At 43.5% G+C, this 15,008-nt stretch overlaps 1 pseudogene; it reads right to left on the bottom strand.

Moving 5' to 3' along the window:
- Positions 1–9,167: 9,167 nt before the first annotated feature.
- Positions 9,168–10,895, bottom strand: LOC102535489 (AP-2 complex subunit sigma pseudogene; annotated as a pseudogene).
- Positions 10,896–15,008: the final 4,113 nt, after the last annotated feature.

The following is a 15,008-nucleotide window of genomic DNA, read 5'->3' as shown; positions in this document are numbered from 1 at the left end:
TTTTTAGGTTTTGAAATTTCCATATATGTAGACCAGTTTGAAAAATACTCAGTAGCAGAGATACCACTCCCACGTATGTGATGCAGGGAACGTTGCCTTTGGCATAGGGCCAAGGGTAAGGTCAACGTGGGCTGGACTCCTTCCTCCACAGCCATGAGCTGTTTGACAACTAAACACAAACATTGAGGGAAACTTACAGAACAGTTATGGAATACTGAAGCACAGTATCTACCTTAAACATCGCTCTTTCAAGGACCCTTTGTCTCCACTCCCATGTCAGGATGCGCGATTCACATGCCCCCACTGATTCCTGCATATCTCCTTCAAAGCAATGCATAGACTTGTAACTTCTCGTGGATTTGCATACAATTTGCATAGTGGTCTCTTTCCTTTTCAGCCTTGAAGCCCTGTGATGAAGGAAGTCCAGGCACCAGCTCTCGGATGGCTGGAAGTGTGATAGGATCATGCTGAATATAGCACATAACTTTCTTCAGGCACTAGTCCCCAGACCTTTCCTGCCATTCTAAACCCATCACATTCTTGCCAGTGAAAGGCTTTCTTAAATTTGGCACCCAAACTGAAGTGGCAGCCAACCTGCCCTCAACTGAAGAGAACCCATTTATATTCTTTTTACACTCTCCTTCGACAGAAATTTCAATGCATTTTGCTCCAAGAATATCAATGTATTCGAATTGCAAAGTCGTCAGCCTCAGGCCTGGCTGGGGGTGTTGAGTGGTGTATGGGATGTGTATTTTCCTCCTCCTTTGTGAGAGAGGGGCCTGGACCAGATTGGGGTCCTTCCATCTCAGTTTCCAGAATATGCACTTGTACTTTAGGCAAAAACAAGTCCTGGAAAATCTAAGTAAGAGAGTAGCCTGCTGCCACCCACTGAGGCACATGTGGAGGCAGATAGTGGGGGACTGAGTCAGATGAGGGGCCAGTGAGAGCACTGATTTCAGGGCTTATGTGAAATACAAGAAAGTGGTTGAGAAGAGGAATCAAGGACAGAGCAATGGGAGGGGGTTTAGAAGAGAGGAAATCTGGGAGCTTGGATGGGATGAGAAGGTTGAGAAATTAGACTATAATGAGGTCCCCTGTCTCCTTTTTAGATGTATAGACTGATGAAAAACCCTTTAAAACAGAAGGACTAACTTGATCAGAGAAAGAAAATGGTACTATAATTTATGTTATGATGCGATTGACATTGAGATCTACCTATACTTTACATAACAGTTCATCAGTTTTCTCAACATGATTTATCCAATAATGCTACTTATTTACTATGAATTACAAGACTATCTGAAACCGCTCTAGGTGTTTTAAAGGGAGGGGCTGATTAAGGGACATTGGGCACCAATGTGCTGTCATGCCTGCACGCCTGCACGCCTGCAGGGACCAAGAGAAAAGGGTAATGTTAGGCTATGTTGACCATGTGTCTAGCAGAGAAGCAGAAGCCACTGTCCAAAGACCCCAGACACTACTTCTCCAACAAGGCAATTTTTTCTTTTCTCTGCAGCACGAAGCTTCTGTCAGGGTTGTACCTGCATAGCACGTCAAAGGATTCAAACTCAATCGCAGTGTCCTCCAAACTTTTGAAAAAGAGGTCTGAAAGGAAATTTGAAGTGGGTCACTGAATCTCTCCTGTTTTTCCCTCTATTTAATTCAGGCAACCTCTATGCCGATGGTTTTCCAACTTTGTGATCTAGAATGTCCCCACTTCAACTCTGAAATTTCTATCTCCAGCCCAAATCTCTACTCCAGACCACCAAATTCTTACTTAACATGATCACAAGGCTGTCCGATAGAAAACTCAACCTCAGCATTTCCAAAGCTGAAAACGTGCTTTTCCCTAACCTACTCAAATATGCTCCACCTGCATTCTTTCCATCTCTGCTAATAGCAACTCCATCCTTTTGGACAGGACAGTGACCTTGAAGTCACACTGGTTGACCAGATGTTTCACTGGATCCTACATCCAAATGGTTGGCAAACCCCTGTTGGTCAGTTCTATCATCAAAATAAGTCCAGTGTCGTAACATTGATCACCACCTCTACCGCAGCCCCTCTGGTCCCAAGCCTCCTTATTTCATGCTTGAATTATTTGCAAGATTCTTCTAACTAGTCTCCCTTCATCAACTTTTACCTCCCCTTGCACATAGAAAGGCTGTTCTCAGCACAGATGCCTCAGTGACTCATTTAGAACCTTAGTTGGATCATGTCCCTTTTCTGCTGAGGACCCTCCAGTGGGTGGCATCTCACACAGTGTTCCCCGAGGCCCTGCACAGCCGGGCCCCACTTCATCTGACTCTTCTCCTATTACCCTTCTGCCTCTGACTTTACTCACACCCAGCACAGGACCTCCTGGCTGCTGCTCAGGCACTCCAGACACGCCCTTGGCCTCAGGCTTTGCACCTGCTTTTCCTCTGCTGGAATGTTCTTCTCCCAGGTGCCTGGCTCACGTCTTCACCTCCTTGAAATCTTGGTACAGCTGTCACCTTCTCAGGAAATAAAGCCTCCTTAATATGGAACTCCTTCCCTTCACCCCTGATCTCCTTCCCTGGTTTATTTTTCTCCTAAATTACAGTAATATTTGTTGATTCGTTTGTTTGCTATCGGACTGTCTCCTTTCGTGTGAATGAAAACTACACAGGGTCGCTGATCCTGCTGTGGTGGTTTTCACAGTTGTTCCCCTAGTAGAAAAGTCCCCGGACATCATACATTCTCAAGAAATTCACATAGAGTGAATGAACGGACTGACTCTCACTTCTAAGCACTGCAATGTCCAGTTCAGACTCACCCTGCAGCCCTCACCTGGGCTGTCATCCCCACGTTCTGTCCTTCCACATAAACCTCCATCCCAGGCTGACATCAAGTTCACCCTCTCACCAAGATTCAACTGCAATGTCGTCTACGTCAGGAAGTTTTTCTTTATTCTGCCTTCCTTCTGTTTTCAAAGTTCTTTTCCTAAAAGTCTCTAGTTTGTACTGGAGTTATTTTTTTATATATATATCATCCTTTCTACTAAATTATCATTTACCTGAAAGCAAGCCAGCCTTTTTTCTGTAATTTTCTAATCTTACAGAATACAACCTTAAAAAATCTTTTTATTATGATAAATTTCAAATATACACAAGATAGAGAGAATTGTACAATGAATCCATGTTACCCATCATCCAACTTCAACAATTATTAGTGTTAACAAATTTGTTTCAGTGAACCTCCTGAACCTTTGCCTGTTGCTAACACTGAATCTAAACACTCCCATGGGCTCAGAGCTTTCACATGCAGGAGAGTTTCCTGTAGATACACTGCCCTGGGAGAGCTCAGATCTAGCAAGCTAGCATAAGTGTGCCATTGCCTGAAACAAGAAACGCTGGGAAGTAACCTAAATGCCTCTCAGCAAGGAACTCAATGGGGAAATAAATAAATGATCTCTCAGATACAGGGGCTTGGGAAATTGTCCAACATGCCTTCTAATTTGTTCTGGAAATTAAAAAAAAAAAAGGCTTTGAAACTGCATATTGGAAGAGCACACTGAACATTGAACTTGGAGTCATTAATGGCAGGGCATCTGGTCCTGAAATGACTGGGCTTTAAAGAAAGGAAAAGTGTTTGGTCATCTAGGAAACAAGAGCAAGTGACATAAAAGAGAAGGAGAAACAGAATCTCATCAGCCTTCTTATATTCTATTTTGCAAGAAGAAAATAGCGTACCATGTTTACAGGCAGAAGTGTGAGCCATGAATCTGATACTCAGCAAAGGTAACTTGCAGGGATAAAATGCACTGACATCCAAGTCGTCATGCCAAGACCTCAGGTGGTACTGTTCCTATGATCCTCTTCCAGAGGAATGAAAAATCTTTTGAAAAGAAAAGTCCTAGAAAGACTTTGACACACGTACTAAACTTGTTTGTTGTTTTCATCTGAGACTTAGTGAAGGTTGCAGGAGAGAAGCAGTGACCTTGGTGGTGACCTCTAGGGTGACTGTCTATAACAGTTCAGTGAGGTCCACTCACTTTGCTTAGGGTGCTTTTCTATTTATGTTTGATTTCATATAAAATATTAAAAATGAAGCTAGTGGCAGATAACTTGTTTTATGTAAAAATTTTCAACGTAATATATATACCTAAATTTAATTCTGCAACTCTACCATTCAGAAACCAATTAATTGGCGTGAGATTAGCTGACTTGGGAGAGGAGGAGCAGTGTGGAGGCTCCTGTTCTTTGGCCTCATTTCAGCTTCCCGACGCTGCAAACTTGATCCCCTCCGAGACTCAGGCTGAGGCCTCCAGGGCTTGGCCCGCATGGGGATCACGCCAGCATCTTTAGCGTAAACACAGGTGCTGGAATCACGGTGGTGCTAAGGAGGTAGATGCAGGAGGGGCTCCCTGGTGGGGGTTTGCAGAATCCAAAGGGCCCTGGAGAAGGGGCCGTGGGCCCCTGACCCCCTGGGAGAGCAGTTCACATTGCATTGAGGACTTTGTGCCGCTCTCTGCAGAGGCTGCTGGCTGCCTGCTTAGAGTGTCTACGAATGTCCCACTGAAGCCTCCTTTTAACTTGGGCCTTTGACAAGGCAGCCTTCAGGCGACTGGTTCCCAGACGGTGAAATGGATGCTGAGGAAAGGGGGAGCTCTAGGACTCCAGGATGAAAAGGCTGACCCCAGCCCCCTGGGGCCCTGTGAGGAGCGGGGCGTCTGATGACACAGGACAGAAGTGATGCCCATGCTCCTCTACCCTCAATACAATCCAGTCATGAGATTTTCCTCCTGAAACTGGACAGCCTCATGGAGAGCTTCCATTTTTTCTTTAAAAAATCTCTCCTTTTTTTCCTAATACCAACACTAAACTTTGCTTAGGCCTTTGACTTAAAAAGAATCATGCCCTAGTAATAAAAACATCAATGTCGTGGCTTTAGTGTATTCCAACATGACGATCTTACAGAAGGCACTGCTTCTTAAAGTGTAATAAAATCAGGTATATTCCTTTTATTTACAAAATTAGGGGATAAGTAAAAGAAACACAAGTGACTTAAAATCCTTCCCCCGTAACTCATCCCAAGTGAGTATTGCGTTGAATTGTCTTCATGTTTTTGCGTTTGACTTGAATTTTCTTATGTGCAAAAGAATCTATACAACATCAGATTGAGAAGCAGCACCAGCAGGTGACCTGGACCCTCTGTAGGACTCCACAGCACCAGACCTCAGGGCTTGGACAAATCCCTAGTGCCCTCTACTTGACGTCAAGTCCTATGATGAGCCCAGAGGGGTGCAAAGTTGGGCCAGGCGAGCCACCCTGATTGCAAGAGGAGCTGTCCCACTGTGCCTCTGTCCTCTTCACCTTTTTCCCAGGAGGTCCGAAGAGGGAGAGGTCAAGGCCATCACACTCTGACTCCCCACAGCCAGTGAAAATGTATGTTCCACTAAGCTTCCAGCAAGGGGATGCTCCCTGCTGCTCTTAAGAGAGTTGAGAGAGCTGAGTTGGGTCCTGCAGGGACAGATGTTGAACAAACCCAGGGCATTCTTCACAAAGAAATACAGTGTGAACTATGACCACACAAGTTATCCATGTGGTGGCCTTACAAGAACCCACAGCCCTGTCTTCCAAATTAGAAGCCCTTTCAAAATGTTCTGCCAGGTGTTGTAGTTCAGCTAAAGGGGCTATTTTCCATTTTAATTATATTTTCAAATTATATCTCCAGTTTCAAAGTGAGATGGAAGGGGTGCTGTTGCATCAGCACCTTTTTAAACTCATGAATGTTGTTGAAAATGTCTTTTCTAGTCTATCTGGAATTTGTTCTGTTTATTTGCGTGATTGATGATGGTCCAATCAATTTTTATCGACAATGTTTCAGGCAAGACTTTAAGGGGACTTTGACCTATTTATATAGCAGCACCCCCTTTCATGATCCTTTGGTTTATTGTGGAAAGAGGGAAACTGGAGGTCCCTTTCCAGGTCAGCCCAATCAGCTTTTTTGCCAACGGTATTTAGCATCTGAGGATCTGACCAACATGTACGCAAGTTAATAGGGGTCATGTGCACCTAAAGGAATTCTAAATACAGCCATGAATATTTGCCCATCTTCTTTGGGTTAGGGAGATCATTCTTTATAACTCTTAATTAAGCTCAGTTTCCGGGTTTGAGTTCTATGTTTGTCTGCACACCTGGCTGTGGAAGGGATGAATTTTTAGAAGCAACTGGCACTTTGGTGTTTTAGAACTGCTGCGAAAAGGTATGGAATCTGGACAAAGGGAAGAGGAGGGTGGAGGTGCAGAAGGAGAGTGGTCAGAAGGACGAAGAGTGAAAACTGGACACAGGGACATAACTGGACCACAAGGAGTGGAAGATCTACTAGGGAAATGAGTCTGGATTATTTTTGCATAAGTTTGTCAAATCTTTCGTTCGCTTTGGCCAAAGAATCTTCTAGGAAGCAATTTTTGATTCAGAATTTTGTTTGGAAGCCTCATCAGATCAATCAAAAAGTGGTGCCCGTTGGGCTTGTGAAATCTTACTTCCTTCCCTTTCTAAGTCTCCTCTCAGAGGAACAATTTTGTTCTAATTAAATGTTCACCAGAATGGGCACTGAAGACTCAAATCTTCCTTGGTGAAGTTGTGCCATTTGGAAAGGGGAACAGAATTAGGATTTTAATGAGAGTGCGTACAAGAAGCAGGCACTTTTCTTTTCTGGTAGAAGAGAGGATTTAGACTTAAACACCCCACATGTACCTCATGTCTTGGTGCCCACTACCATCCCCATGATCATTAGCCACCTATGACCATAGACCCAACCCTTTGTACTCCCCAGCTGGTGGAAAACCAGAGGGAAAATTCTCTCAGGACACAAAACCCAGATGGGAGGAGAAACTCATCTGGTTAGGTTGATGACCTTCAGCAAAGTTCATCCAGGTGGATGCCAGTCCTATGAAAAGGTCCAACTCATGGGTCTGTGAGACCAACTCAAACTCATAAGACCTTCTCTTGGCTCTATCCTCTTATTATTCTTATGACACCCAACACTTTGATGAAGCACAACACAAAACAACAACACAAAAAGACTGCAAGAAGAGGTGAATAGGAATGTCCTGATTCCACCAAGAGGGCCACACAAATGGGAAGCAATAAAAAAATTTAGGCAGTAAATAAAATAAATAACCTAGGAGCTTACACAAGGAGAGTAAAGTTCAGACCCAGAGAATTTACTGCATCATCATGGACTCGACAAGCTACAAGCAGCAAGGCACCAGGGGCATCTCTGGGTACCACACCTGCTTCAGCTGGGGTCTGAAGCAACAGGCAGCTCAGACTGGGCCCCAGCGGGACCTCCACAACTAACTGTCCAATAAACAAAGGCCAATCAAATGAGAATAACCAAAGAATGTTTATTCTGAGCTTGCTAGAGCAAGTCACTCAGCCACTATCATTTGCATTTTGGCAGAGACTCAAAATCAGGTAGAGGAGTAAGAAATCTTTATAGTGGGGGCAGGGAAGGCTTTAGCTCTGCCCTGATTAGTGGCTGTTGGCATGAGGAAGCTGTCAGGAGCTATCTAGACGTGGGACATCCTATGTGATTGTCAGTGATGCATATTTGGCTTTCTCTGTTTGGTCCCAAGTTGGAAATGAGGACAAAAATTAGGGAAGCTCTCAGTTATAAAAATGGCCATTTTAGGCCAATTGTTACAAGGTTATAGTTTAGATTCTTGAGCTGGTGGCTAGATATAGTGGTCAAACTTCCTGCAAGTCTGACTTACACATAATAAAGCTGCTTCCTGGAATGAAAACTGTAGATAATGGGTTGGTTCCTATTTTCACACATGGTCAGCTATGGTCCATTTGTATATTCAGTCTCTTGGTGTAACTGGGGAGTCAGAAATCAGGTCAATGCTAAGGAAATGGGTGAGCAGGACTGGAGAAAGATTTATAGACATTGTAGACCCAATGGCTTCATCTGCCTGGATGAGACCAGGTCCTTCAGCATGAGACTCATAAACAGTGAAGAAGAGAAGCTTATAAACAAGAAAGAGAAAGAATTAGAAAGATAAAAGAGGAAATGAATTATAGGCAGATTGCTGATCGATGTGTTGAATCTTCCAAGTCTGTGAAGTAGTCTTCCACATGTAAAGGACAGGGACAGAGACTGAGTGGCCTTGGGAAAGGAAAGGGGGAGTCAGATCTTCGGTGAGAATTTGGACCCCTGCTGCTCCTGGGATTCCATAGCCCGACCCCAGCACTCAGTTCTGTCCCTCTCTCTCTCAGGGCCTTGATTGCTTTACGTCTGCAGTGAGGGAGTAGGCCTGGCATCTCCAGGGCCCCTTCCCAGCCCCTCAATTTCTGTAATTGTGATCAGGAAGCAATGCCTGTGTTATCCCGTCCCTTTAAGAAGGCAGTCACATGCACGCACTTCTGTGCATGACATTGCCTTATCTCCATCACTACTTCCCTTCCTCTTTTTCCTCCAATTACTGCCCGTTTCCTTTCTCTTCATCAGCCTCCACCAATCATATTGTTCTCTCATGTGGGAACAATGAAGAAATGATCGTGGGTATACTGCTGCTCTCTCCAATAAATCAACTGAAAAATTCAACCATCCATCCTACCAGGAAATACTTGCAATGGGCCTGATACTGTGTTGTGTCTTGTGGGTGGTAACTCCACATATCAAGTGACTGTCCTGTGCCTGGGGTGGCCTTAGTTACTTGGAAGATATTTAATCTCAATAGTCAATAGCCTTGTAATAGCTTTCCTAGACCATTAGAGACAACGAATGCAAACTTAGAGGTAAAGTAAATTGTCCAATTTCCATTAGTCTGTAAGTAGGGTGACAAGGTTTCCATGGCAGGTGTGACCACATAAATACATGGTAACTTTTTTTTTTTGCCAGGTGGGGACCACAGGCTGACTGGGGGCTCCATACACACACTGATGATGGTATGGTTACTTGGTACATGCAAGGTGGCCTCTGCCCACAGCTGGGGCCCAGAGGCCGTGGGGTGCAGCCTCTTCCCTTGTGGCCCAGACCCAGCTGGGTGCCATTCCCCTGTGCAGCTGAAGGACCAGGTGGCTGGGGTGGGCCCCTGGCCTGGGAAGGGGAAGCGAGCAGGCGGTCCGGGGGGAACTGGGGAGGGACCGGGGTGGGACTGGGGCGGGACTGGGGCATGAGGGGCCGGCCTACCCTCACTCCAGGGACTGCAGCATCAACAGCTGTTTGAACACCTTCGTGTGGCTGGTCTCGCACATCTCGCTGGCCAGGAACATCTTGTCCACGACCGTGTAAACCTTGTAGAAATTGAACACCAGGTCCAGCTCACAGACGTTGTGGAAATATTCATGTGAGACCTCCACGAAGTTGTGGGTGGCCTCCGGGTAGGCCAGCTTGTTGTCACTGATGTCCACACGGATACAGAAGTTGAGGCCAGAGCAGCGTCGGTAAATGATCTCGAGGTTCTGGAACTGCACGAAGTTGGTGTGTTTGGCATCTCGCGCAGTGACCATGGCATGCACCTGCTTCATCAGCTTCTGTTTCTTGTAGTCAACAAACTCCATGTACCACTTGGCCAGGCGTGTCTCACCTGCCTGGTTCTGGATGAGGATGAAGCGTCGACCCCTGTCTAGACCCCAGCGGCCCCGATCCAGTGGCTTCTAGGTGGCTTCGGCTCCGGCCGCTGCTCATGGTAACCTTTCGATTAAAGCCAGAGAAGATCACTGTGGGATTCTCCCTTACCCATTTTTGTACCTCGTGCAATAAAAGCCCTCCTGAATTCTCATCACACTCAACATGTCTCAGTCAGCAACCTCATCTCCTGTGACAACCTCATCTCACATGACTTTTATTTTTTAATTGAAGCATCGTCAGTGACGATGTGTCAGTTTCTGGTGTGCGGCATAACATTTCAGCACGTGACTTTTTCACATTAGAATAACCTGAGCCCTGTGACTCTTCTCCCCTTCCTCACCAACAAATTCCCTCATGGCTTCTTAACACTGACAGATCGCCTGCTGACTCCTCGTGACGATCTATAGGAAACTCTTTTGGGTAATGCTGACTTCTCGTGGTGCACGGATCGTTCCTATTTGGAGAGTGACAATGGCAAAATGAGATGCTCTTGCAAATCCTTTTGATGCTGTTGAGGCAACATTTTTATCTATGGTTACTTAGGTCCAGTGGGCTGAATTATATGCTCTTACATGGGTTTGTTCTTAGCCCAGGGCAAGACTGCCAAAATTTATACTGCTAGTAGGTATGCTTTTGAGTAGCTTGTGATTTTGGAATGTTGTGGAAACAATGTGGCTTCCTTACTTCTGGTGGAAATAAAATTAAAAATGGCTCCTATGTTCAGGAATTATTGGAAGCAATAGTTTTGCCTGCTGCCATAACTACTATTAAGATTCTGGGGCTTCTAAACTTGACTCTCTAAGGCTAAGGGAAACCACTGTGCTGACATTTCCACAAGGAATGCTGCCCTTCAAGGAACCAAGAGCAGACAAACCTCTGCCAGATCCAAAAGGATATTTCCCCCAATGACAGCTTAGGAAAACTGGCTGCAGAAGCCCAACAACTGGCCTCAAAAAAGGAAAAACAACATTGGAAATTCAACAGCTGTTGGTTTGATCAAGAGAAAACTCTAGTTTGGACCAAACAATAACCCAGTCCTGCCAGAGATGCTAAAATTCCCACTCCTCACCACTGCGCATGCATTAAACCATCAGTCTTCTGACAGATAATAGCATTAATGAATCAATATTGGTGGGGACACATTAACAAAGCTGTAAAAAGTGCCCACTTCACCTGTCTCGCTTGTCTGGAATACCACCCCGGGAAGCCTGTTACTGCTTCTGGACATTTTAAACTGTCTAATGTATCACTTGGGATCTGGCAACTGGATTTCCCATGACTTCCTCCATCTCGTGAATATAGATACATTTTAGTTATGGTCTGTATGTTTTGATGCTGGATTGACACTGAGCCCTACAGGAAGAAGAAAGACTTCTCTTTTGGCAACAACTTGGCCAATGTAAAGCCACAGACTCTTTGTTTATTATCACCCCTTCAAGTTTGTCCCCCCTCTGCAAAAGAGTTCCCCTTCTCTTGCTATGTGGGGACTTGCAGGTGGCTCATAGTGCTTGCAGACATCGAATTGCAATTCTCTGCCAATCCCAAATAAACCCATTTTTGCTGGAGAAATGACTGGCAGTCTTCTTGTTTTAGGTCAGTAACATTCAATGAATAATCATAAAAATTGTATCCTGGTTAAATTTTTTTTTCTACTTTTAAAATTGTCTTTCCCTGATGGCAGGCATCCATTGTTATAAAGACAACCAAGAAAAAATAATCTCATAAAATGAACAGGTTAAATCAAGATAATGTAGAATTGACTAGTTTCTCTCTTTCTCCCTCTCCCTCTCCCATTCTTCTATCAGAAGTGTGTAATGAGCACAAAGTGTAGACTGTGGCCTGGGCTGCTTTTATTTTTGAGTTTTTTCATAGAGGCAGTCTTAGTGACTATAACATCTTTTCTTTTAGTGTTGCTGAACTTGTCCTGTAATCCCAAAGAACAGATTAGAATGTCAGGGAAAGCAGAAAGGTTAAGCAAAAAGAACCCCAAGGACAAGATACATGGAACCTAGGTTTCAGTTGCCAATCTGCCTTAACTATCCCTTAACAAGAGCTTCACAGGTTGGTGCCAGATTAAATGTGCAAACCTCTAGAAGATATTACAGCCTGTCAAATGCAAATTTTATTTATTACTCTCATGATTTAAAAATTTAATTGATAGGAATATATTTGCAATCTGTACAAAAAAAATTAAGCACTTTAGTTAGAAAAAAGTGAGTAATATAAATCCAAGGCATCAATTGCTCCCCAATCATCCAGTTTTTCAGTAGGGAACCAGAAATTAGATTTTTATGCTGTGGATTAGGTCCAAAGTTCCTTTTTGATTCTTTCTGGAAAGTCTGGGTCAGGTTATCATATAAGCTTCTTCAGCAGGTCAGTTTTTCATTTGTCTCTTGCCCTCTTTTCAAACTTATAAAGCCCTGTGAGCAAAATAAGAAAATACAAGCAATAGGCAGTTATATAATTATATAAATTTTTAGAATTTTATGTCCTTTGAAGAGAATGGGAAAACGACCAGGAACATGTATGTCCTATGTGAGGCCAAGAGGATACACCATGGAGCACTCTTACTGGCCCCAAAGTCCCTCAACGGCAAAGCCAAATTTTCTGTTTTAAACTGCAAGCCCCTGGTTCCATAGTTGAAGCTCAAGTATTCAGCAGGACCTCTCTATGACTATAAATTAACTTTTTTGATTAGTGAGAACGTGGGAGACAGTCATCTCTTACATGGGTTAGTCTTACTATAGCTGAAGCTGAAAATTTAGGTCCAAGACACTTTGTAAGAGATAATTTTAACGCAGACACATAAGGAAAAAAAGTCATGGCAATCACGGCTTCAGACACATTTTGTTTAGAATAAGAAGTTTCATGACATAAGTTGGGCTTGGATGTAGATGGGTGGATGGCAAGAACTCTGATGTTCGTATTAAGGAAGAATGTTCTGATCAATAATTAATTGGTATTTTACATTTCCATTGATAAAAATGTTTTGCTCTGTGTTTCACCCTGGGCTGAAAGATTGTCATTGTGTTTCTGGAAATGTATACAAAACAAAAAGCTGTTTGGAAGGTAAGTGAATTTTCCAGGGAAATTCATCTAGATATGTTTACATAATTTTCAAATGAAAAAAGTAAATGCAGCAAAGGAGCATTAGGGAATGTTTTCTTGCCTTCTTTTTCATTTGTTTATTTTTACAATTTAGAGGTGAATATGCCAGGTTAAGAAATAGGCCCGTTTTCAGTGTGAGGCATGGTGCCGAGCACCACAGAGAGTACTAAGGTGAACACCAAGAATTTCATACACTGTGTTGCATTTATAGCTTACCGCACACTTTAATATTTATTATTCATTCTCATCTTTCAACCCCCCGGAGAAGTATGCCTGACAGCCATCATTTTCATCCTTTTTGGACACAGAGGAGGAAACAAGTCCAAGAGACAGTCATCACCTTGCCAAGGTCAAAAAACCAGGTTGCAGGGCAGTGTCTTAAGTGAATTAATAATGCTATAAAGGGTTTTTGGGGGGACCCTGACAAAAGAAAGACAAGTTCCAGCTGGGGAAAATGGAGACACCTACCAGTCCCAGATGAGGGGAAACAAGATGACCCTTGAAAATGGCTTAAATTACAAAGATTTGGCATTTCCAACAGTGGAGATGATGTTAAAGAAAAGCATGGATTGATGAAAGTTAGGATGCTGGATGACAATGGGTCTTGTTATAGATTCATTACAGGATGGGGAGCCACCAAGTGATTTCGAGGCAGCTTCTTGTCCATGCAATGAAGTGCAGTTTGCCGGGATTTAAATCTCAGTTCTAAACACCTATAAATTGATCTTGAGCTTTACCTAAACCTCAGTTTCCTCAACAGTAAAATGACTGTGAGAGTCATTACCTTATAGGGTCACAGTGAGGCTTTAAATGGGCAAAGTGCATATGCCTAGAACATAGTCCCGGAAAATAATTATTAGCCATAGCTAAGACCTGATGGAGGTGAACCTTAGAAAGGCTGCCATGGTGAACTGAAAACAGGCTGGGGTGGGAGCGAGGTGGAATGGAATACCAGGAAAAGGAAGGCGAGTTGGAGCCTGTAGAGCAAGAGGTCCGAGTGAGGTACAGAGAGGGCTTGACTTGGGCGACCAGGTCTGGAGATGTCAGATGTCAAGCATTTGAAAACCTCCAGTTGGTTAGAAGTAAAATGTAAAATGTGCGGTTTTTAATTGTCCCCAGATTAGTGCTTCTCTCTGTTGCCTGGCTAGGTTTACAAAGTTTAATGACCAAATTTATAATGGTTTTGGTTCCAGTCAAAAATTCTGTAAAGACACCGAATTAATTCTAGCCTTCGCACCTGTTCAAACAGCAACAAAGATAAAATGAACTAGTGGAAAGACCAACCCCTTCCTTTCCTTAATGAGGCTCCACTGATTTTTGCAAACAAATACAAGACAATAAATTGCCCCAAATGCCCTTTTTTTTTTTCAAAGCCAGGCTGTAGGACTGATCTGGGTGTTCCCAGCCAACTCGAGGCGATAAGTTCTCACAGCTGGACCATAAAATGCTTTTGCAGCTCTGAGGGTATTCGCCTAGCCCCTTTGTTCCCACTAGAGCTTTGGGTATTTGGGAGTATATCCTGTTGGTCCCAAGACTAACATTTTCCTGTTGGTTTGTTTCACAGGTCAGTGACCCAAATCTCTCAAAAGTCACAAAGAAGCTCATCAGGAGGTCAGAGGCTGCCCAAAAGGCATTTGGTTTCCAGCCCAGGAACTCAGGACAGACCTAAGATCAGGGCTGGAGTGACTCTTAGCAGCCTGTCATTACCTACAAGAGTAGAGAGTTGGCTTCCTTCCAGGGGCTTCTGTTCCGTACGTTCAGTTCTTCCCAGAAGACGGAGGTCTAGCGCTGTTCTCTACGGTACGGGAGCCATGAGCCTCGTGTGGCCGTGGAGTACTTGAACTGTGGCTCGAATTGAAATGGGCTGTGATTGTAAAATGCACACTGGGTTTCAGAGGCTTAGCATTAAAACAATGAATGAAAGTATCTCAATGTTCTTATATTGATTACATTTTTAAACATTTTTTATTGATTTATAATCATTTTACAATGTTGTGTCAAATTCCAGTGTTCAGCACAATTTTTCAGTTATACATGAACATATATATATTCATTGTCACATTTTTTTCTCTGTGAGCTACCACAAGATCTTGTATATATTTCCCTGTGCTATACAGTATAATCTTGTTTATCTATTCTACAATTTTGAAATCCCGTCTATCCCTTCCCACCCTCTGCCCCCTTGGCAACTGCAAGTTTGTATTCTATGTCTATGAGTCTATTTCTGTTTTGTATTTACACTTTGTTTTTTGTTTGTTTGTTTTTGTTTTTGTTTTTTAGATTCCACATATGAG

The sequence above is a fragment of the Vicugna pacos genome, chromosome 12 (genome assembly GCF_048564905.1).
Source record: "Vicugna pacos chromosome 12, VicPac4, whole genome shotgun sequence".
NCBI lineage: Eukaryota > Metazoa > Chordata > Mammalia > Artiodactyla > Camelidae > Vicugna > Vicugna pacos.
Note: the sequence above shows the minus strand (reverse complement) of the source record. Positions and strands in the feature narration are given on the sequence as shown.